The sequence below is a fragment of the Camelus ferus genome, chromosome 15 (assembly GCF_009834535.1).
Source record: "Camelus ferus isolate YT-003-E chromosome 15, BCGSAC_Cfer_1.0, whole genome shotgun sequence".
Taxonomy (NCBI): Eukaryota; Metazoa; Chordata; class Mammalia; order Artiodactyla; family Camelidae; genus Camelus; species Camelus ferus.
In genome coordinates, this window is record NC_045710.1 from 22,320,577 (window position 1) to 22,345,211 (window position 24,635).

Below are 24,635 nucleotides of genomic sequence, written 5' to 3' on the forward strand. Positions count from 1 at the left end.
AATAGTATGGTACTGGCAAAAAAAAAAAAATTAGACCAATGGAACAGAATAAAACACCCAAAAATAAACTCCTTCATATATGGTCAACTAATATTGGGAGCCAACAAGGAAGCCAAGAATATTCAATGAGGAAAAGCAGTCTCTTAATAAATGGTGCTAGGAAACTGGACAACCACATGTAGAAAAATGAAATTGGACTCCTTATGCCTCTCACAAAAATTAGCTCCAAATGGATTAAAGACTTAAAATAAGACCTGAAACCATAAACTCCTTAGAAGAAAACAGTCTGTAAGCTCCTTGACATCAGGCTTCGTGATGACTTTTGGATCTGACTCCAAAAGCAAAGGCAACAAAAGCAAAAATTAAAAAGTGGGACTAAATCAAACTAAAAAGCTTCTGTGCAGCAAAGGGAATCACCAACAAAATGAAAAGGCAAACTACTAAATGGGAGGAAATATTTTCAAATCACATATCTGATAAGGGACTAATACCCAAAATATATATAAAACTCATACAACTCAATAGAAAAAAAATCTAATTTAAAAATGGGCAGAACTGAATAGACATTTCTCCAAAGGCATACAAATGGCCAAGAGATACATGAAAAGATGCTCAGCGTCATTAATCATCAGAGAAATGCAACCAAAACCACAAAGAGATATCACCTCACACCTGTTTGAATGGCTATCATCAGAAAGATGAGATAACAAGTGTTGGTGAGGATGTGGTTGGAAAAGGTAATATTTGTGTACTGTTGTTGGGAATGTAAACTGGTTCAGCCATTATGGAAAATAGTATGGAGGGTCCTCAAGAAATTAAAAATACATAAGATGCAGCAATCTCAATTCTAGGTATCCAAAGGAAATAAAAACAAGGTATCGAAAAGATATCTGCAACCCATGTTAATTGCAGCATTATTTACAATAGCCAAGACATGGAAACACCTGTTCCCATCAATGGATAAAGAAGATGTGGGGTGTGTGTGTGTGTGTATGAAATTATATTTCATATATATATTTCACATATATATGAAATTATTCAGCCAAGAGAAAGAAGGAAATCTTGTCACTTGCAACAACATGGATGGACCTTGAGGGTATTATGCTAAGTGAAATAAGCCAGAGAGAGAAAGACAAATAATTATGACACCACTTTTATGTGGAATGTTAAAAAGCCAAGCACACAGAAACAGAGAATAAATTAGTGGTTGACAATGGCTGCAGTGGGTGGGGATTGGGAAGATGTTGGTCAAAGGGTACAAACTTGCAGTTAGAAAATTAGTTCTGGAGATCTAATGCACAGCATTGTGATTATAGTCAACAATGCTGTATTGTATACTTCAAAGTTGTTAAGAGGCTAGATCTTAAATGTTCTCATCACACACACACACACACATACACACAAAGATAATTACGTAATGTGATGGAGGTGTTAGCTAACATTACAGTGATAATCATATTGCAATATTTGAATGTATCAAATCAGCCTGTTGTACACCTTAAACAAACAATGTTACTTGCCAATTATATCTCAATTTGAGAAAAAAAATTCTAGGTCAACTATTCCCCCATGTCTCCTTCTGTTTGTTTCTTAATATTTGCGAAATGTACAGAATAATAAGAATGCCTTGCATTTCAGTAAGGTTCTTTAAAAAGTATTTATATTTCAAATGTCATTCTGATGACCTTGTGTAGTTGGTAAGACAGAGAAGATCATTATTTACATTGCTAATAAGTAGTAAATGCAGGATTCAAACACAGTTCTTCCTTGAAAATTACTCCAAGACTTGAAGACTAGAGATGAGAAAAATGCTAGCATCCTAGACAAAGATGAGATTATTTTAAGTTTCTGCTTTGCTGAGTTTATGGAGATAGCAGGGGTCAAATGAGATAGGCAGCTCTCTCACTTTCAACAGCTTGCCAGTCTGAAAGATAACTGATGCACAGTGGTCTAAGCTAATACACTGTTACATCCTTCTTTTGCAGCTTTATATCTAAATTTTCCAGGTTGGCTTAAGTATCTATTTCAAGACAGTTCAACTTGGATAACCTCAAAATAAAATCAGAGTAGGCATTTTGTGTACATGACTACTTGAAGCACAATGCTGACACCTAGTGTATTGACTGTTTTTTTCTTTCATTCTTTTTATTTTCCCTTTCTTTTGCCCCTCCTTCCTTCTGTTTCCTTCCTTCTTTCCTCCCCTCCTCCCTGCCTGCCTGCTTGCCTGCCTGCCTTGCTCCTTACCTCCCTCCTTCCCTCCCTCCAAGAATGGCTATTAGGATATAGCTTAGTATTAGCAAATATTTATTGAAAACTTACATGTCAAGTATTGTGCTAAGCATTTTAAACATTTATTTTCATCAACTACAAATAATTCTATACCTTCATCCCTAGTTGACACACCAAAAAGGGGGGGGGGTTAAAAGTTTAACTATATGTTATCACTGCAAAAGTTAAAATTCAAATGCAGATATCTGACTCTGAAGCTGGAGCAATCACTGTCTTTAAAGGATTTTCTAAAATAGATTGATTGGATGGTTAAGTTAGTTTATGTTATTCACTTGGAGTACATGTTGACACAGACGTCCTTCGAGACTATTAAGTTAAGGTAGAAAATATGACAAATCTTAGGTGTGCAACTTTGAGCCAGTCCTCATCGTGATTTAATGTCTCTTTCTATGACAGGATGTCAGCCTTAGAATCCTCCAGGTCCTTTGCCCTTTCATTCTCCCTCTGAGGGCGTAAGATGAGTCTTCCAGGTGGGTTTCGGTTACCTCTGGTTTTTCAAAATGGACAGCACTTAGCCCATGAGCAATATACATTACAGTGTAGTTCCTTTTAGGGAGAGTCTATCTTTCCTCAAGTTAACCTGCTGCCTCTTCTAGACTGGGTGCTGCAAGAAGCCAGAGCATATGCCTTTCTGATTTTTTAAGGCAAAAAACTTGGCATTTAGTGAGTACTCTATAATAACGTACTAAGTACATTAATGAAAGGCTGAGAATGTTATTCCTTTTCTAAAGCTATTTTCTTTGCACTTTTTGTTTAGAATAGGCAGTTACTTGAGTTCAGTTGCTTGGTGCCTGGTGCTAAGGCTACAGTTGTGAGTACTATCAACCCCAAATGAGGTGCTTAGCTTCTCTCAGTGAGAAAATATGGTCCCTAGGGCATGACAGTGGCTCTTTCAAGAAGAAATTCTATGTCCCTTTCCCTTCTCCTTCCTCACAATTTCAATATTAAGATGCATCAACTGTTTTAATACAGTGGGAACAAAATGGTTAGAGACAGAAGTAACACGCAGTGTCAGGCTTTCCAGTTACTTTGATCAAGCATAACTCGGCTGCTTCCAGGGCTTCCCTTTTAATTTTCTTGGATCAGCCTGCAATTAAATCTTTGTATTTAAATCTTTATAATTAAACCCAAAAAGAATTCGTCAAGATACTTTCAGACTAGCTTTTCTAGACTAGTTTTTACTCCCCATTTCCAGGGTCTAGTACACAAAGGATTCTCAATCAAAGTTTAGTATCAAATAAAATAATAATTGATCAGATATTCTGCATATGCCAGTTCCTTGCCTACCACAACACACACACTATCTCATTTCACAATATTAAAAGGAAACTATTATTACTGTTTCAATTTTACAGATTAGGAAACACCATAAAAGAAATTAAGTAATTCATCCAAGGTTAGACTCCAGATTAATATTTGACTCAAAAACCAACAATTTACAACAATGATCCCCAAGTCCCAAAATGAGCTTTCTTTGTCTCTTTTGGTTGAAAAAAAGCAAGTCTTAGAGAATACAGACCTGTGGTTACCAGGGGGGTGGAGGGTGGGAAGGGATAGACTGGGATTTCAAAATTGTAGAATAGATAAACAAGATTACACTGTATAGCACAGGGAAATACACACAAAATGTTATGATAACTCACAGAGAAAAAAATGTGACAATGAGTGTGTATATGTCCATGAATGACTGAAAAATTGTGCTGAACACTGGAATTTGACACAACATTGTAAAATGATTATAAATCAATAAAAAATGTTAAAAAAAAAAAAAAAAAGAAAAGAAAAAAAGCAAGTCTTTCCTAACTGTCAGGCCTGGACTTCAGTTTGAAACTGTTCTCCAAACATCTACCTGAAGCAAGTCATGTTGTACTTTTAGACTCTTCTCAAAAATATCCTCTATTCTGGATGCAAAGCATCTTGCAATCTCTTTTCTAGGAAACTCAGCAATAAATTCATTAAAATAAAATTTTGTGATTAATGACTGTCATTAACAAGATGTAAAGGGCCTTTACGGTGAAGTAGAAATTTTGGGTTGATTTACTACCATTATTATTTCTACAAAAGTTGGACAAGTCCATATTCAGCAATATGGACTCCTTTTATAGGAAATCAGATTCATTTATATCACTGACTTACAACCTATTTCAGGAAAATATACTCTTGTGTACGAAAACTGTAGATGTTAAGGATATCTAATATCTGATACAGTAACATTAATTTCCTCACATTCCCAATTGTATACATTCTGTAATCCCTTCAGTAGTTCTCAAACATCAATGTATAAATTCTGATGGGAAGATTGCTAAGGGTTAGGATTCCCAGACCATCCTCAGAGAATTCTAATTCAATGGCTCTGGTTTGGAGCCTAGGAACATATAATTTTAATAAACACCCAAGCTAATTCTGATGCGAGTCATCTTTGAACCACATGTCAAAAATTTCAATTCAATGTTTGAAATTTTAAAATTTCAAGTAAATATTTGAATAATATTCCGCATTAGTAAGTGAAAGAATATGAACAAGAAGATGTAAATGTTTAGGAAAACTACATGCATCACTAACTACCCTCTGAGATGGAAGACTTTGGTCACCTTGTTCAGTCTTTTGAAATACTTGTCTATGCTGTTACCCAGCCAGATAGTTAAGAGTTTGTAGTTCCCAAAAACTTGAAAAGAACATTGGCATAATTACTTGTAAGTAACATATTTGTCAAATGATAAAACTTACAGTTATAAGATGAGTAAGTTCTGGGATCTAATGTATAGCATGGTGATTATAGTTGCTAACACTGTATTACATACTTAGAAGTTGCTAAGGAATTAGATCCTAAATGTTCTCACCACACACACAAGATAATTATATGAAATGATGGATGTGTTAATTAACCTTATTGCGGTATCATTTTATAATATATACATGTATCAAATCATCATGTTGTATACCTTAAACTTACAGAATGTTGTATGTCAATTACATAGAAAGAAAGCTAGGGGGAAGAACTCTGCTTGGATATTGACTGAAAATTCATTGATCCCATACATAAATTTTGTTATAATTAACATCTTAATAGTGGTGAGACTTTTAATTCAGTAACATGGTATTTGTATCTCCATGAATTTCAATCTTAGTTTCACTAAGCGATATTGTGGATTTTTCAGTGTACAGGTAAGGTAGTATTTTTTAAGTTTACTTCTAAGTGTTTTATAGTTTAATACTGCTTTGAATAATATTAATTTCAATTTCCAGTCATTAATTACAAGTACACAGAAATAAAATTGAACATTGTATATTGACTTTGAATTCTGCAAGCTGGTTAAATTTATTTATTATTTCCAGGGGCTTTTTTTCTTTTCAAGATTTTTAAGGATTTTCTAGACAATCATACAATTCAAATAGAAAGCCAATTTCATTCTTTCCTTTGAAATCTGTAAGCTTTTTTATTTGCTTTTTTGTGTCTTACTGCATTGTTGAAAACCTTCAGTAGGAAGATGAACAAAAATAATTAGAGCAGACATCCTTGACTTTCCTATTCTTGGGGGAAAGTATTCAGTTTTTCACCATCAAGTATGATGTCAGTTGTAGGTTTACCGTAGACATCCTTTATCAGGCTGAAGAAGTTCTCTTGTATTCTTAGTTCACAGATGATTTTGACCTTAAATGAGTGTCAGATGGGTTTTCCACACATACGGAGATGTTCATATGATTTTCTTTATTCTATTAATACCACGAATTAAATTGACTGATTCTTTAATATTGAGTTATAGTTAACATACAGTATTATATTGGTTTCAGGTGTACAATATACTGACTCGATATTTTTATATAGGATGAGATGATCAGTACAATAAGATCAGTTACCATTTGTCACCATACAAAGTTGTTACAATATGATTGCCTGTATTCTCCATGTGTACATCACTGTAACATTGACCTTACAGCTTGAAGTTTGTACTTAACCCCCTTCACCTTTCATCCATTCCCCCACCCGCCTCCTTTCCAGCAACCACCAGTCTGTTCTCTGTATCTTGAGTCTTTTTCTGTTTTGTTTGTTCAATTATTTTTTTAGATTCCACTTATAAGTTAAATCACAGAATATTTATTTTTCTCTGATTGGCTGATTCTTAAATGTTAACTAAGTTTGTATTCCTGAGATAAAACGCACCCAGCCACCATGATGCTATCATTTCTTCATATATTGTTGAATTCAGTTTGCTAAATTTTTCTTAAGAATTTTTGCATCAGTGTTCATGACGGATATTGGTCTATAGTTTTTCTTGTAATAAGTTTTTCTGAACTTTTGTTTGGTTGTGTTTTGGTTTTGTTTGGTATCAGGGTAATGCTGGACTCATATAATTTGGGAAATATTCCCTAATGTTCCATTTCTTGAGTTTAAAACTCGTGTTGTTTCTTTCCCAAGTGCTCAGTAGAATTTACCAGTGAAGTCACCTAAGCCAGAAATATTCTTGGTGGGAAGTGTTTAACTGTAATTCCTTCAAAGGATAAGACTAATTTTTAGTTATCTAGTTTCTTGAGCAAGCTTTGGCAGTTGTGTCTTTCAAAGAACTGTCCTTTTCACCTAAGTTGTCAAATTTACTGGAATGAAACTATTCATACTATTTCTTTAATTATTTTAGCATCTATAGATCTGTAATGATGTCCCCTCTTAAATTCTTGTTATTAATTATTTGTGTTTCCACTCTTCTGACCTACTTGGACAGAAATTACATTGTTCTTTCACAAAATCAGTTTTGAGTCCATTTATTTTTGTTTGTTTTCTGTATCATTGAGTTCTGCTCTTATCTTTGCTTTTCATCTTTATACTTTGGGTTTCTTTGCTCTTCCTTTTCTAGTTTCTAAAAGTGGAAGGTTAGATTATTAACTTGAAATCTTTTCTATTTTCCAAAATGAGAATTAAAATTTTTCTCTAAACACTGCTTTAGCTAGATGCCATAAATTTTGCCTTTCATTCAGCCCAAAATATTTCTTCTATGACTTATTATTTAAAAGTAAGTTGTTTAATCTTCAAATATTGGAAGTTGGTCCAGACAGCTCTATTTAGCTTAATTCTGCTGTGATAGGGGAAAAAAAAAAAGCTTTGAATGATTTCAACCTTCTTAAACTTACTGAGATTTGTTCTATGGCCTAGCATATGACATATTTTGGTAAATGTTCCATGTGAGTTTCAAAGAAAGTATATTCTGCAGCTGTCAGGTGAGGTGATCTTTAAATGTCAATTAGATTAAGTTGGTTAACAGTACTGTCCAAGTCTTCTATATCTTTATCGACCTCTCAACTCATTCCATCAATTATGAGAAAGATCTTCTGAAGTAGCCAACTATGATTGTGGATGTCTAGCTCCCCTTTTCATTCTATCAGCTTGTGATTTATGTATTTTGAAGCTTTATATTAAGAGTTACGATTCTTATTTCCTCTTGATGAATTAACCAGTCTGTCATAATTAAATGTCCCTCATTATCCATAGTAAAATTTGTCATTCTGAAGTATACTTTATGTGACTAACACAGCCACTCCAGTTTTGGATTACTGTTTGCATATGACTGGGTCTTGCTTTTTTAACCAATCTGACAATATCACCTTTTAGTTGTGGTGTTTAGACCATTTTCCTTTAATATAATTATTCGTATGGTTAAATTAAAACCTACTTTTTTCATAGCTGTTTCTATTTGTCCCATGTGTTCTTTGTTCCTTTCTTCTTTAGCTTTTCCTGACTTATTTTGGGTTAAGGTTTGTTTGTTTGTTTGTTTTTAATAATCCTATTTTATTTCCACTATTGGTTAATTAGCTGTATTTCTTTATTTTGTTATTTTACCTTAGTAATTGCTAAAGTTTACAATATATAGTCAGTCTTCAAATAATATTTGAATAATACTATTTCACAAATACTGTAAGAACCTTATAAATGCGTACTTTCCATCCCCCATTCCCACATTTCGTGATAGTACTTTTAGACATTTTACTTCTACATATGCTATAAACCCCACATGCATTATGGCAGGGAAGGGATACAAGGGAACTCTGTCCTTTTGGCTCAATGTTTCTATGAACCTAAAACTTCTTTTTAAAAGTCTATTTTTAAAAATCAAATTAAATTTAAATTAAATTTCATAGGTACAGGTGATCTGACAAAAATCTAAACTAATTTCTTAAATATTTTTGCTCTACATAATAAATTATTCCATAATATTTAACAGTGAGAAGAAATAAACCTTTTTATTTACTCACATATATGTGTGGGTTCAAATATCTGGGAAGTTTTTGTTATTTTTTCTTCCTGCTAGGAAAATTTTTTTGGATTATCTCACCTTTTGTCTGAAAAACTGTTTATTTCAACTTCAATTTTAAGAAGTGTTTTCTTGGGTCAAAATTTTTAGGTTAGGTTTTTTGGTTATTGTTTCAGTGCTTTAAAGGCATCCGTTGTGTTACAGCCTGCATAGTGCCTAGAAAGTCAGCTGTCATTCTTTTCTTTGTTTCTCTGTGCTTACTGTGTCTTTTCTTCCTCTGGTTTCAGATTTTCTTTGCATCAATGATTTTCAGCAATTTGATTATAATGTCCCTTGCTGTGGTTTCAGGCCATGATAATGGGAATGGCTATGCACATGGCAGGGACAGGATACATGGGAGCTCTGCACTTTTGGCTCAATCTTTCTATGAACCTAAAACTGCTCTTTAAAAGTCTATTTTTAAAAATCAAATTAAATTTAATTTCATAGGTACAGGTGATCTGACAAAAACCTAATTTCTTAAATATCCCAACATGTTTCCTGTCCTTCTCAAAAAGAATATCCTGCAAGTTTTGAAGACAGTTTTACAAAGTGCCAGAGTGCTGACAGGGGGTCAGCTACCCAAAAAGACACTGCCCCAAGGACACCAGCTGTCTGTGTATATGAATTTCTGGGAGGCTGGTAGAAGACAAAGTTCTCTTTAGTCGACAGCCATATCATTTACTAAATGCCTACTGTTTGTATACTGTTTAAATTGTGTTGATATGCAGATTTTATTTCAAACAGTAATTTCTATAATGAGATCTGCCCTGTAATATAGCCTCAAATTGGCTGAATATTACAAGGCTTCGCATCATTTTCAATGACTAAGTATATAATATACATATAATGCTTATCAAAAGCTTTTACCAAAAAAGATTTTAAATGTTATGTGACATTTTAAAAGAAATTGTAAGAGTATTGCCAAGAAAGAAAAGCTGTTTAAGAACACTGTTATTTAAAAAGCACAGCTAACAGTTTTAAAATGACATTACTTCCCTGAGAATCAGAACTGCAGATGTCTTGATTTCTGTGCCAGATTAAAGAATATCAATTCGTTACCAAAAAGTAAAACTGAAAGACTTTAATACAAACATCTCTTTTAAATTTTAATGAGGTAAAAGTTAAGATTTTTCTATATCAAAATCACTAACTCAGATTTCCCCAAATTTCAAAGTGGTTCTAAGGGATTATGTTTAAGGAAAAAAACAAAACAAAAAACTTTAAACTTTTGCATTTTCAAAAACTGTATTTTTACATCACTTACCAATTTCCACTGAAATGTCTGGAGTTTCACACACATAATCTCTAGTATTTGAATAATTTGTATTACATTACATGGCCTAAAGGCCATCTGCCAAGTTAAAATCTATCCTGCTTATAGAAATGAACTTAAGGTAAAGCAATGGTTCAAAAACTCTTCTTTTGAGGTATATTCTTTCATGCTTTCCTCCCATTCCACACCCACAACATACACCACACTAAAGGGCTTGTGGTATTACCCTTAATAATGAATTCAACAATCTCACCGGGAGCTAATCTTTGAAACTCTTTGGGCAGAATCTTACCTAAACCATTCTTGATGAAGTTACATCCCCTCTTCTTCACCAAAACTTCCCGTGACTGTGTGCTCAGCTCCTAAAGCTGCACAAGTTAGATTTTCTTAATTCTTCCTCCAAATCCTATTTCCTCAAATCATCATTCATGTGTGCCGCTTACTCTTAATGTTTTTCTCCTTTTTTCATGTATGGAGTCTAAAATCAAGCACAAAACTCTTACAAACTTTTAAACAATATGGAAGGACTCTGCAAAACACTGTTAGGATGGACATTTTTCTCCCATTGTACATATGATGCTGTAAGTGGACGCTAATAAGCAGTTTCTATTTCCAAGAGTTACTTATTGCTCCTCTTTTTGAAAACTCAGTGGTTTTCATGAATGACAGTATATCACAGAGATGACCATGCCATCATTAGTTTGTCATTAGTTTAGTAAATGCTCTTGGTCAACCAGTCTAGAGAACCAATTCATCAAAAAATAATATTTAAAAATCAATGAGAGGTAATTCAAAATCCTGAACTCACCCCCTCCCATGAATACAATGAATCCATAGCTACATAAGGAACAATTTCCTCTGAAAAAGACCAAAAACAAACAAAAAACAACGAAAAAAACCCCCAAAACTAGCTAAGCAATTCCTTTACAACAGGTAAACAAGAAAAAGGCCACATGGACATGGGCAGGAGACACTGAGACCCAGTGTAACAATAAAACCCATCCCCAAAGCAGCAACCCACAACTAGGAAGGAATTCACAAGCCCAGAGCTTCTCCCTGAAGAGTGAAGGGTTCATATTCCACACAGGGAACCCAAACTTTTAAAACCTGTACCTGAGAGACAAACCCCCAGAACATCTAGCTTTGGGAATCAGTGGAGCTCCATTCACAAAACCAAAGGGCTATAGCAAACTGAGAAGTGGCTCTTACTTGGCCCACATGCAGACTCACTCACTCCTCCCAGGGCCTGGAGCAGAAACAGCCTTTTAAAAGGGCCAGCCTTCATGTGGTCATTTTAAAGCACTGGCTGTAGGGGAGGGGCCTGCTGGGAAACTCAGCTGGACGGAGGCTGGCAAGCACCACCTTCGTGCTCTCCCTCTGCCACGCTCCACAGCGCCAGCATCTCCAGAGGTACCCATCTAGTGCCCTAGTTTTCGTGGCTGCTGCCCAGGGAATACCCTCTGGTCACCTGGCTCTGGTGGACCCAAGGGCTTGTATTCCTAGGTCCCTTGGGACTGAAACAATCAGAGAGACAATTCTTAGTAGACTGCCACCCACAGGGCACTGAGAGGACAGCAGACTGAAAAACACACTCATCTTTCTGGGGAAGAGGCCTATTCGCTTGTCCTAGAACTTTAGCCTGAGGGGCAAGCTTCTGGTTTAGCACACATCTAGAGAATACAGAGGTGCTCTCAGGGAACAGAAGCCAGGGGATGCCATCTTTACACTCTCCCTCTGCCTTGCTACAGCTCACTGCTACCTCCCAGAAAGGAGCCACTTATACACTCATCTGCAGCACAGATTTGTGCAACTGTTGCCTAGAGGACACCTCCAGATTGCCTGGATCTGGTGGCCAACCAGGCTTATACTTGTGGTCCCACAGGACTTCATATGTTTACATATTTTAAAAGCTGCTGCATAAGGGTTTAGCTCCCAATCAGCCTGCATCTAGGTGTTAAATGAGATACTCCCCTTTGGGACACTGACTGGTCTTGGCATACCCTCATATACTGGGAGTTATTAAAAATAAAATAAGCTGCATGAACTGTCACAAAGACTTGAGAGACAAGCAAGAGCTAAGGCAGGGTTGAATGATAAGGTTTATCTCCTAAATGAGGTCACTCCTTTAAGACTGGAAGAGGGGGTTGTTTTACCCAATGCATAGAAGCCAGCACAGAAATGAAACTCCACCACTATCTTACACCATACACAAAATTTAACTCAAAATGGATTAAAACTTAACAGTAAGACCTGATACCATAAAACTCCTAGAAGAAAACACAGGTGTTCATTGACTTCAGTCTTAGCAATGACTTTTTGGATCTGACTCCAAAAGCAATGGCAACAAAAGCAAAAATAAATAAGGTGGGCTACAACAAACTAAAAAACTTCTGCACAGCAAAGGAAATCAACAAAATGAAAAGGCAACCTAGTAAGTGGGAAAAAAAATTTTCAAACCACATATCTAATAAAGCAGCTAATAATCAAAATATATAAGGAATGCATACAACTTAGTAGGAGAAAGACAATCCAATTTAAAAATGGAATCTGAATGGACATTCTTCCAAAGAAGACATACACATGGCCAAGAGGTAAGTGAAAAGATGTTCAACATCACTAATCATCAGGGAGATGTAAATCAAAACCACAATGAGGTATCACCTCACATTGGTTAGAATGGTTATTATCAAAAAGACAATAAAAGTGTTGGCGAAGACTTGGAGAGAAGGGAACCCCTGTGCATTATTGAAGGGAATATGAACTGATACAGCTATTATGTAAACCTGTATAGAGGTTCCTCAAAAAATTAAAAATAGAACTACCATTATGATCCAGCAATTTCACTTCTGGGTATTTATCTAAAGAAAATGAAAACTAACTCAAAAAGATATGTGTACCTCATGTTCAAAGCAGCATTATTTGCAATGACGAAGATATGGAAACAATTTAAGTGTCCATCAATGGATAAAGATACACATACACACACACAATATTATTCAGTCATTTTGAAAAGTATAAAATATTGCCATTTGCAGCAACATAGATAGACTTTGAGGACATTATGCTAAGTGAAATAAGTCAGAGAAAGACAAATACCATATGATCTCATTTATATGTGTAATCTAAAACAAAAAAACAAAACCAAGCTCACAGATAAAAGAGAACAGATTGATGGTTGTCAGAAGCAGGCAATGTTGGGTGGGGAAATGAGTCAAAAGGTACAAAATTCTGGATATAAAATACTAAATAGTAATACTTACTAAGTCATAGGGATGTAATATACAGCACAATGATTATAGTTAATAATACTGTATTGCAAAAAAAAAAACTACTGCATATTTAAAAGTTAAGAGAATAGATCTCAAATGACCTCATCACAAGGGAAAAAATTGTAATTGTATGGTGACATGTTAACTAGACTTATTGTGGTAATCATTTTGCAATATACACTAATATAATTTTATATGTCAATTATGCCTCAGTTTAAAAAAAAGAAAAATAATTACTCTTTCTTAGGTAAAGGGGGGAAAAGGCAATGGATGAAAAATGACAACAAAAAAGAAAAAGCTGTGTCCTTTCTGATGTCATGTGATATAAGAAACTCAGATTTAAGTGTTTTAGGCTTGCAGAATTTATCCTAATATACACAAAGTAACCCCATTCAAGAAGAAACTAAAAAGCCACTTTTATTAATGATTTTTGGAGGTAAAGAAAACAAGATATTTACATACATGTTTACAAACATTTGCATTAAATTTTTTCTTTCCTTTTAAAAGATTTTTTTCACTTGGAAAAGGATTAAAACATTATTTATCATAAGCAATGAAATCCAGCAACTTTACAAATGGTCATTTCTTCCCTTCACTCTTTTCCTTATATTCAGTACACTTAAGGGCTACCTAAATGAAGGACAACGAGCTCAAGCTGTATGACTAATGTTAAGACTGTTCTGTTAGGAGATAATACTAGTTATAAGAGCTAATTAAGAATATGAAACGCAGTAATTGCATACTTACAGGGTCCTATTTTCCTTGATGTATTTCAACGAAGGAAGAGGGAGAAACGGAAAAGGAGAGAGTGAGAGGGTAAAAGGTCAAGAAGGAGGTTGCTGCTGGTGGGGTGTTTTCTTTGGGGAGGAACATAAAAAAGCACCCAAACCACCACCTCCATGGGGGAACATAGCCAACACCATTCCTGCACGCACACATGGGGCTGATGGGTATTATTATCTCCGGAGCTCCAGTCTTCGTTAAAAAGTCACGGCTAGAGATATAAAAGAATGAACAGATTACCTACTACTAACAGCCGCAGTTTTTGAGCTACTTGAAAAAGTTTCTCCCGGGTAAAAGCAGCCTCTTCAGGACTATAAAAGTAGGCCGTTGTTGTTTTTAATATACAGGGGGAAATACAATAAAGAGGAAATGCGGATGGACACAGATCAGTATCTTTCATCTTCATATCAGCATCTTTTTATCTTAGAGGCAACAATGTCTTTTTAAATGTGAGGAAATAATAAGCATTCTAGAATTAGACCAGTAATACTACTGAATTACTTGTGTCAATTAACTACAAGGGGGTAGAGAAACAGATAAATCTTGGCATTTAATGCTTTAGCTCCCAAACACATAAAAAACAACTGAAACATACAGTACCCTCTTTTCTAGGAATAACCAATTTAGTTTGACTTCAATAGAGTTTAGATTCTTTTTAAAATATTTTGACTTTTCATATTACTTTTTGTCTTGTATTTTCCATTTATAAACCTCATTATCTTTATTTGAAAGACTATTATTCTTCAGTAAACATGACAAAATCCCCACGCTCAAAAATCTCAGTATTTCTATTTTGCTACACAACCCACCTGTTGCTTTCTTGAGGGTGTTCCTAGGCTGGTCTGCAAATGAGCATAAAACTTGATAAAGGTTTATTCTTTAAGAACATTAAGCGCTGCAAACTCTGTTACAAGAGAGGGAAGTAAAGTATATCCCCTTATCACAGTACTGTTCATCTTGAACAGAAAAGACTAAAATTCGGTGAAAATAACTCCACTTTCAAATATCTAGTTTTTCTAAAATTATAGAGAAGGTAGTGGCAATGTACACACTTAAAAAGGGGGGAGAGAGGAGATAACAGGTTAGAAACTAATAAGAAAAGTTAAAGATTCTCACCAGAAAGTGTTTTGTTATCATATAGCATTGCAGTTACTATAAAATTTCTGCTAAAATTTTTTTTCTAATTCATTTTATATCAAGAGTAACTCCAATTATATATAAGTTGGTCACAGAAACCTGAAGTTATTATGGACAGACATTACTTCAGTTAAAGAGGTAAAATTTCAAGGAAAAACAAGGGAACACGTAGTTATAATATAAAAGCTATTATCACACACTGAACTTTTTAAGTAATAAACTAGTAATGATTTAAATACTGCATATTTACCTAAATTTCTATTATCTAAAAAATGTTTAATCTCCATTTTAAAAATAAGCATAAATGAAAGAGGAAATTTAAAACAACACTTCCTAATAATGCAGAATCTCTAAATTATACTTAAAATGTAAATCACAATCAAGTAATTTTGAATCTAATATTAATTCTAATGTAAATACCTGAGTGGAAACTGATATCCTTTAGATAAATCAATCACAAACTCCAGGCAAAACACCAGACCTAAATTTCAGCCTGTTTTGGTACTAACAGTTCATTCAACTTTCCTCATTCAATAGCATAAACATTTAGTTAAAATTACTTTTGTTAACAGATAATAAACGTGAAGATTTTCAAACAGCAAGAAATGTAAATCAAGTACTGCAAGGTACAATATTTTCCTGACACAGAAACAATTACAAGAACCAGAAATTACAAAATTATCCCTGCCAACTACGGAGACAGTTTTAAAATAGAAATTTTAAAAATATTTTAACTGTTAAAGCATGCATCATTGTTTCATCCAAGTTAATTGTCTCTGACAACTGTACCAAATAGAACTTTCAGGAATAGACTAATCCTGTATGATTAATCAAATTAACAAACATCCAGAAATAGAACATTGCTAAATACAAGTACTCAACATTAATGTAGACAGGGAGCACTTTTTAAATCTTAAAAAGGCAAGGTTGTACTTCAATACTTAGTACAGAGGTACTGCATAAAGTGGCCTACTGGTGATGGTTAAATACGTAAACTTTTGAAAAGAGACAACTTTTCAAGCTTGTTTTACATCAGTTTATCATGAGATTATTCACACCTAGCATAAGGAATCAACTTCTAGCAAAGACTTTAAAAAGATATTCCATATTTTTAATGTAATATTCCTTATAGAAAGTATTTAGTGCTCAGGAAAATTGGACACCCTTCTTGACACATTTAAAAAATCATCTCTGATTCTTACTCCTGATTTTCAATCTACCATACAGAGATATTTGAAATACCAAAAGCCTTGATTGGATCTGATAATAAAATTAGGAAGCTGCTGGGATGTAACACATCTAAAAAGTAACAATATTAATTTTTTTGAAATAACAGAACTTATAGTTACAAATGAATAGTAATTTTAATAGACTATAAGCTTATTCCAATATACCACTGCAGAGATTCTGAGGAGAGGGCTTCCACTTTAGAGTAGTTTGATGTGTCCCAGGAGAAAGTCAGACTTATTCCTTTGTAATTAACATATTTCCCCCCAAGCCACATTATCCAATTTAACCACTCAGCTGACCTTTGAACATTTCTAACAGACAATTGCAGGCTCAAAGTTCAATAAATTCCCTGCCATATATTCAAAAGAACATGGTACCACAAGGCAACTACATTGAGGGAAAATATTCTGCATTCACTCTGGTATATATGCTTAAAAAACTACAGATGTTTAAAGCTGTTACTTTACAATAAGGATAACTAAGTAAAATATAATCTTTAAATGTTTTGTTTGTCCTATAAGAAGATATTTGTGCATGCTAATCTTAGGATGCCCTATAAACAGAACTATCAACTTGGTTAAATTCATGCATAAACCAAATCAACAGAGAATACATTTCAGACATGCAACACAATTTTTACATGGGAAAAAAAGACTGATAATTAACATGTTCCTAAAATGAATACAAATTTTCCACATCAATTTAAAAAAACACATACAAATCAGTACTAACTTTTTTAAAAAAGGTATCAAAGAACTATAAAAGATATACTTACAATACACTGAATTTAATGTAGAGCTTATTCAATTAGACAACTCCGTATTTCTTAATCCTTAATAAGAGCACAAAAAGTTTTGACTTAATAAAGATCACAGAACAATCTTTGGGGAAATTAGCCACGAACTAAATTTACCCTTATAATCAATGTTAGGCAAGGCTAATCCTGGTCCCCGATTGTGAATAAGCAGGTCCTGATAAGAGATGAGAAAGTTGGATCCAAGCAGAAAATAATCTATAATTTTGGTGTATCAAATTCCATGTTAATTCAATTTCTAACAAAATAGATAACCCATTGTGTCCTTCTAAAGCATTTGGATAATCAGGCTACAATTTTTTTTTAGAAGAAAAGGACAAACAGATCTGGTAGAAAGATTTCCATATAAGATATTTACCTTGAATTTTTACTTGATAGAAAGATTTCCACATAAAATATTTACCTTGAATTTTTACTTAAGTGTTTTTTACCTTGAATCTTTGTTATGAAATGAAAGTAAGGAAATTAAATTGAACATGGATGTGATTATGAGACTAAAAGAGTCAGTATATTAAAATACTTGTTTTAGATCTTGCCCCAAATAATTCTTAAAAAAAAAAAACTTTATATCTAACAAGAACACAGGTAATGACTTATTTCCTGAATCAAACATGTTTTAGTTTATCCCAGAAACACATTCTGCGACCAGATTCAAAGACAAGAATTTCCTTTAGGAGGTAATGCCAGGAAACGCTGATAAAGGAATGGGAAGTGAGACAGAGAAGAAGAGGGGAAAAAATGAAGAATATATATTTAACAGTTTCCTGTTGTAGGCAATGAGCAGTCCTACCGGAAACTCCAGGAAATAGTATGAAACATACCTCAGAGTATTACCAGAAGGGCAAGGAAACTGGAATAATTATCCCCAATTCCCATCTCACTGGTTGAGAGATGCTTCCAGGGCATTGTCTTCCTGGCATTTCCAATCTGCCCTGTGTGCAGGTGAGAAAATCCAAGGCAGAGTCACTGGTGCTTGCAGGACAATTTAATGCAAGTGGTGAGAGTCAAGTGTCTGCTATAAAGTCTCACCATCAGAAAGTCTCACATACAAGTAACTTAAATTTCATTTCTGTCACTGTCTCATTACAAAGAAGTAGTGCATTTTGATGATGCTAGCAATAGAACAGAACTGGGATGTCTAAAAGTAAACCTCTCAACAAAGCAATTAGAAGTCTGCTGAGTTATTAGAAGTATTTTAATCCACCAAAAGAAATTTATTTTTGCCTGATTAATCGAAATAGATGTTTACATGAACGATTCCCATTTTTACTGAAATTGCAAAACCCCATTACTATTTGAATATGGTACCTCAAAGAGCCAGCACCAAATACAAAATATAGAATAGTAACATGATATAGCCTTTATAACACACAGGACTGAAAACCAGAAGAACTGAGTTCTTGTCCTAGCTCTTGATACTAACTAGCCATGCAGACTTACATAGGTCATGTTATTTGCATGGGACTCGCATTCTCCATCAGTAAAAATACAGTAGTAATGTCTGGCCTACTTATTGTTGAGATTAAGAGGAAAGAAAAAGTTGTGAAATATATTTTTTAAATTGAAAGTACAATATATTAAGTAATAAGGTGTTTTCACTATTGTCATAAAAAGTCAAAGGTGGAAAGGCCCTTAGGGGTCATACTATACAATTCTAACACACGTAAATAAGAAATAAACTCCACTTGAGGAAAGGGCAATGATTTGTTCCAGCAAACCAGTAGCAAGTCACTGACGAAGCTGAAAACAGATTCCAGTGGAATGCGTCTAGCATCTCCACAGTATCTTTCTACTTTGTTGGCTGGACATGTCATTGGGCAAACAGCTAAATAATATTTTAATTAATTGCTTTAAAAACTCTGTAACACTTTAAAATAACAGTAAATACCATAGGATATTGCAAAATATGAGCTAAGAATTGTGGGCCAATTGTTTCAAATTTACCAGATCCCTTACATTACCATTTATGCCATTTGGCATTATACAGAGTCTAGGAATATTAAATTCTATAATCTTTTAAAATTAAATTGATTTCCATAATCAAAAACTGAAAATATAAAAAGCCAATTAAAATTTGTTTCCTACTGAAAGATTTATGCTTTCCTGTCCTTTAAAAAACACTTCATAATGAAGATTGCCTTTTGACCTTCTTGCTTTAAAATTCAATTTATCAAAGTTGAACAAACGCCAACTGAAGTCTATTATGTGCTAGATTCAAATGGATAAATTTTAAATGGAAATAAAAACTTCTTAGAAAAAAACTTCCATTTATAAAATTGTTAAGGTAAAATATTTTTATTAAATCTAGTTCAAGAGCCTAAGTATTTACTTTAAAAGCTCACAAAATTCAGTCTGTCATTTATGTCATTCACATATCATTCTAGTTTTGTCAGTTTTCATCTTGTTTGAATATTTTCTCCTTAAATGTATATAACATCACATTCAGTAAGTAATTCAGAGACTATCGTGGTCAGAAAAATTAAAATATTGTCCAAAGTTTACATTGGCAGATTTAAAGACCAGAACTCAGGTCTTACTCATAGCTGAATACACTTGGCCTTCAGTAGCTTCTTTGGTTTCCTTATTAGCATGACAGGAAAAAAATAGGACTACATCTAGCAAAGTTAGAAATCTCACTTTACAAAGTATGAAATATGCATTTGAATATAATTTACAATTTATAATGGAAAACCAATTGCATATTATGGCTTTCAAAATCAGGGGAACTGCCTTTAATTTTCTTCCATTATTTTTATAGTGTGATGGCCAAAACCTTGCATTAGAATTAAACACATATAAACACTGTAAACGTGATACACCCTAGGTACAAACCACTCTGGGACCACTGGAGAATCCTTGAACAAATAAATGACAATCAGAAACTCTAAGGTTCTTCGGAGTACCCACAGACAGAGCGTACCCAGCATTCACAATAGGCGAACAAATCCCATCCACAGCAGTGACTTTACAAAGGCAAAGGTCCCAGTTACTAGTAGTACTTCTACCAGACATACGGTCAGTGTGATAACTGTGCCATGCCACTCAGTTTTACGCGGCAGGAAAACAGGGAGAGGACAGAGGAAACTTATCTGTCAGCTGTTCTTGGCTCCCCTCCCAATGTTATTTTGACATTAACAGGTATAAATAGAGCAAGCTCCCTCAATATCCTTTCCTGCTATTGCTATGGCTGTTTTGGATCTAAGAAGCACCTCTGTTTAGAAAAGCTACGTCACTCCCACTAACAATTAGGTAACAATCATCAACTTATAATTTCTTTGTTGAAAGTTAGTGTTAAATGATCAAAATCGGTTTTCATTTTAAAAACGATTTCCCTTGGAGGGGAGGGTACAGCTCAGTGGTAGACTACTTAGTGTATACAAGGTCCTGGGTTCGATCCCCAGTACCTCCATTAAAAAATAAACCTAATTACCTCCCCCCCCAAAAAAGATGATTTCCCTTAACAGTTTTATACAAATGAAGTAATCTGTACTGATTCCATTAGCTTTTTTCAGCTTGCTGATCTATAATTTTAGGTCTACACAGGTAACATACCCAGGTGATGCTGTGCTGGTCTAGGGATCTGACTTTGAGAACCACTTTGAGGACAGAGTTGATTTTCATTTAGAAATTCTCATACAGAACATTAAATATGGAAGCAGAAACTTACATTTCTTACAATTAACTTTTCCATCCAGAATATAGAACAATTCTATTCCTTCTCACATGTGGCAGTCACTCAAATATCTGAAGAAAACTCCCTCTTTAAACTTATTTTCTCCAAAGTAACTATCACCAATTTCTTTGCATCCTACTCTCCGCAGCACTCAGGCCTTTCAGCATCCTAGCTGACTCCCTATGAACACTAATAGTTCATAATGTCCCTCTTGATATGTAGCACTTGCAATTTAACACAATAATATAAAGTTGTACTCTGAATATCAGAGTGCATGTGGTTTATTACATCCCCTAATGAATAATAATTTTTATAACATTAGGTCTGTCAGCAACTGTATCATGGCACTTCTCCAACTCTAGTCAGTCTATGGATCAATACTGCTCCTTAATGATGTTTTCAGTGATTCAAAGTAAATGAGAAAAAAAAATAGTGATTTTCACATCCAGTTTAAAGTTATTCAAATTAAAGAACTCTCTTTTATTCTGAGCTTTTGTCCTTCCTAAATATTGGGCCAGTTTGAGAGGGTCTTAAAGCAATGGTGATCGTAGATGGTAGTTTTTTTCCCCAAAAGTCTTTCTTTATATGGCAAAATAAAGTCTCACATTTCACAATCTTTCTTAAGTTTGGTCTAGCATCCTAGGGTACTCAGGTAAAAAGGCTTTCATCTGTTTCATCCTCTATTACCATCTAAGTAGCCAAGTGTTTAGAATAATTTATATAGTTTTTGGTAACCAATCACAAACTCCACTCATCACTTTTTCGATTAATTTCTGGCAGCAAAGCCAACCTCCTAATGGGCTCCAGCAAATAAAAGAGCTTCAGAGTGCCTTAACACTAGTTCCTAAGAGTTCCTAGTTTCCCTTACCCACTTCTTACTTACCTTTATAATCCTAAATAACACTCAAACCCAACTAACCAGACTGTATCAAATTAAGAGAGACCTGGAATGGCAGAAACTTACAACCATTTGTTGCAGTCACTAGCCAGTAATTTGAACTACAAGTGAACTATAGGACAAGGGACAACAAATAATGGCCTGTGGACCAAATCCAATTCACCATCATTTTGTGTAAATAAAGTCTGAGAGAAACACAGCCACACTCACTCATTTATACATTGTCTACGGCTGCTTTTATGTTACAATAGCAAAGGTGTATAGTTGGGAAGAGACCATATGGCCTGCAAAACCCAAAATATTTACTATGTGGCCCTTTACACAAAAACACTAATCTAGGGTAATGAACCAAAGAAAAATTTGAGATTTGCAACAATAACCATTAACTAACTCAGGACACCTACTGTCTCTATTGGAATAGCTAAATATAAACACTGGAATCTGAATGTCCTTTACCCTATTCTGTATAAAGATTTATTGCCCACCCAAGACAGAGAGCATTTACTTACCTGCTCACTGAGCTAACTTTTACATACATTTCCCAAGGACTCATTAGTAGAACAGTGAAGAATCCATGAATATACTGCTCTGCACACTCTAAGGCTTAAAAAAAGTGCTGTAAATAACTCAAAAGTATATAATAAAAAAGAAACTGTATAGAACTACACAAAAATTTCCTTTACATTTTATATTTCAAATAAAAACACTTTTAAAGGCACTTAAAGTAGGAAAGCTTAAGTTCAACAATTTAGGTAATATTAACTGCATTAAGTAACGCAAATTAACTTCCCTTTTGTGTTAAAAAAAAGTACGTTCATTTTCATGTATGTAGAGTCGAAATTAAAAGATAATACTTCTAATTCAATCACACAGTTTTCAAACATAAGTGACATCAGAATCTTTAAAGAGCAAAGTCACAACATTGAAGTTCTCTGAAACTGCAAAGTGCTTAAGAGATCACCTCCATATCTTACAGTTAAAAGTTTCAATACAACATGAAATGTGTGTGGTGAGACAGCTAATTAGTGGCAGAGGCAGAAACAGAACCCAACACCTAACTATCAGTTTGGAATTCTTTCTATTTTATGACTGAGTTTGAAAGATATGCTCAAACTCCAGGAAAGGGTGGAGTGATGTTGAAATATTTTAGTTTTAAATGTACAGTAAACATACTCAAAGGGCTACAGCCCTCCCTCAACCTAAGCAAACCTCTTGTATTTTTTATTAATCAATCAACTATAAAATTACAGAAGGGAAAAAATATATATATAATTGATTGTAAAGCCACTCTTATTAGAATGATCAAAAGAACAACCAATTATTTGCTTAACAAATTGTCAAAGATTAGAAAAAATGATACTCAGTGGTAGAGACGGGGCAGTATAATGAGTACTCATATATTGCTAATTTGGTACAATCTTTCTGAAGGGTAACTTGGTCATTTTGTAAGGAGCTTAAAAAGGTCTCTTCACCTAAACCAATTATCCCATTCCCATGAATATATCCTAAAGAACTAGTCTAATATAGAATTCAAATTTCACATACAAAGATGTCCATCCCACTATTACTTATAATTATGAAATATTAGAAACAATCTAATATCCGAAGAGAGAACTGGTTCAATTATAGTATATTCATACAATAGAATATTAGGCAGCCATTTTTTTAAAATCACATTTTCAAAGACATGGAGAAATACTTATGACGGTAAGTTATAAAAGTAGGGTATACAACTATAAGGTCAGTATAATCTCAACTTTGTCATTATGCACACACACAAACACATATACACATTCATACATATAAACAGCATAGACAAAAGTTGAAAGAAAATACAAAAAATATTAACAGTGTTATCTCTGGATAGTGAGATTGCAGATTTTTCTTTCTCTTCTTTATACTTTTCGGTATTCTCTAAATTTTCTATAGTAATCATGTATTAGTTTTCTATCCAGAAAACATTAAAAATTCACTCTGTAGTCAATTTTGAAATTTTTATAGTCTATATAATAAATAAGGAATAAATATTTACAGTACTCAAAAGTATATCTGAATTATGGGAAATAAATCACTAATACGTAAGAATATAATTTCCACACATGTATAGGTGGGTAATTCTGAATCCAAAAGATTACATTATTTTATCTCAATTCTTGAGTATAGAAAGTTGGTATTTAGTAAATAAGAAATGTAACTCTTTAAATAAATTTGGTGCAAGGCATCTAAAAATTGTGCTATTCTGGCATAACACTGAAGATATAAAAGCTCTCCAATGTAATATAAATACCCAGTGTTAGATTAAATAGGTATAATCTAGTACATACATGATGGCCAATAATCAGCTAACTGAATTACCTTTTGTTTTTGGTTTTTTTTTTTTTTTTACAAAAATGCCTAGAACTGATCCAAGCTAAAGAAAGAAATACAACACCATACCATTATTTTAGTTGGAAGAGCCGCACCAGAAATCATGACAAAAAAATTGTAGAACTATAAGAAAATCCAGTGGTTTTTTTTGTTGTTAATGATTTCTTGCTAAAAATTCAAGTAAGAGAGTCAAATTGCTTGAAGCACTAAAAAAGCATAGCAGCAGTGTATGGTCTGCAATGATTTGAAAAACACTAAGAATATTCTTTAATGTTTCCTCATTTGCAGACTACTGCCTATCAAACACAATCTCTGAATTATAGAAGTACATCTATGTTCTTTTACCAATCTTGAATTTATATTGTATTATAATGTAGTAATGACACAAAGTGATGTCACACACAAAAAGGCAAACTATGTAATATTATAAGCTAACTTTAAAATGAATCTAATAACTGTGATAAAAAAATCACATAAATATGTAAAATACAAAATACATCCTAACATATTTTTACATAAGAACTTAAGTTTACCACTTTTAACATAAAAATTCTGAAATGGAATTAATAAAAAACAATTTTCATATGTACCACAGAGCAATAAGTTTAAATCAGACTA

General features: G+C 33.8%; 1 long non-coding RNA gene across 1 annotated transcript; it reads right to left on the bottom strand.

Annotated features, from left to right (window-relative positions):
- Positions 1-13,514: 13,514 nt before the first annotated feature.
- LOC116668928 lies at positions 13,515-17,031 on the bottom strand. Its single transcript, XR_004326222.1, has 2 exons — positions 14,708-17,031; positions 13,515-14,109 (listed from the first exon to the last, which is right to left on the bottom strand). It is a non-coding gene; the product is annotated as an uncharacterized LOC116668928 (long non-coding RNA).
- Between the last annotated feature and the right edge of the window lie 7,604 nt (positions 17,032-24,635).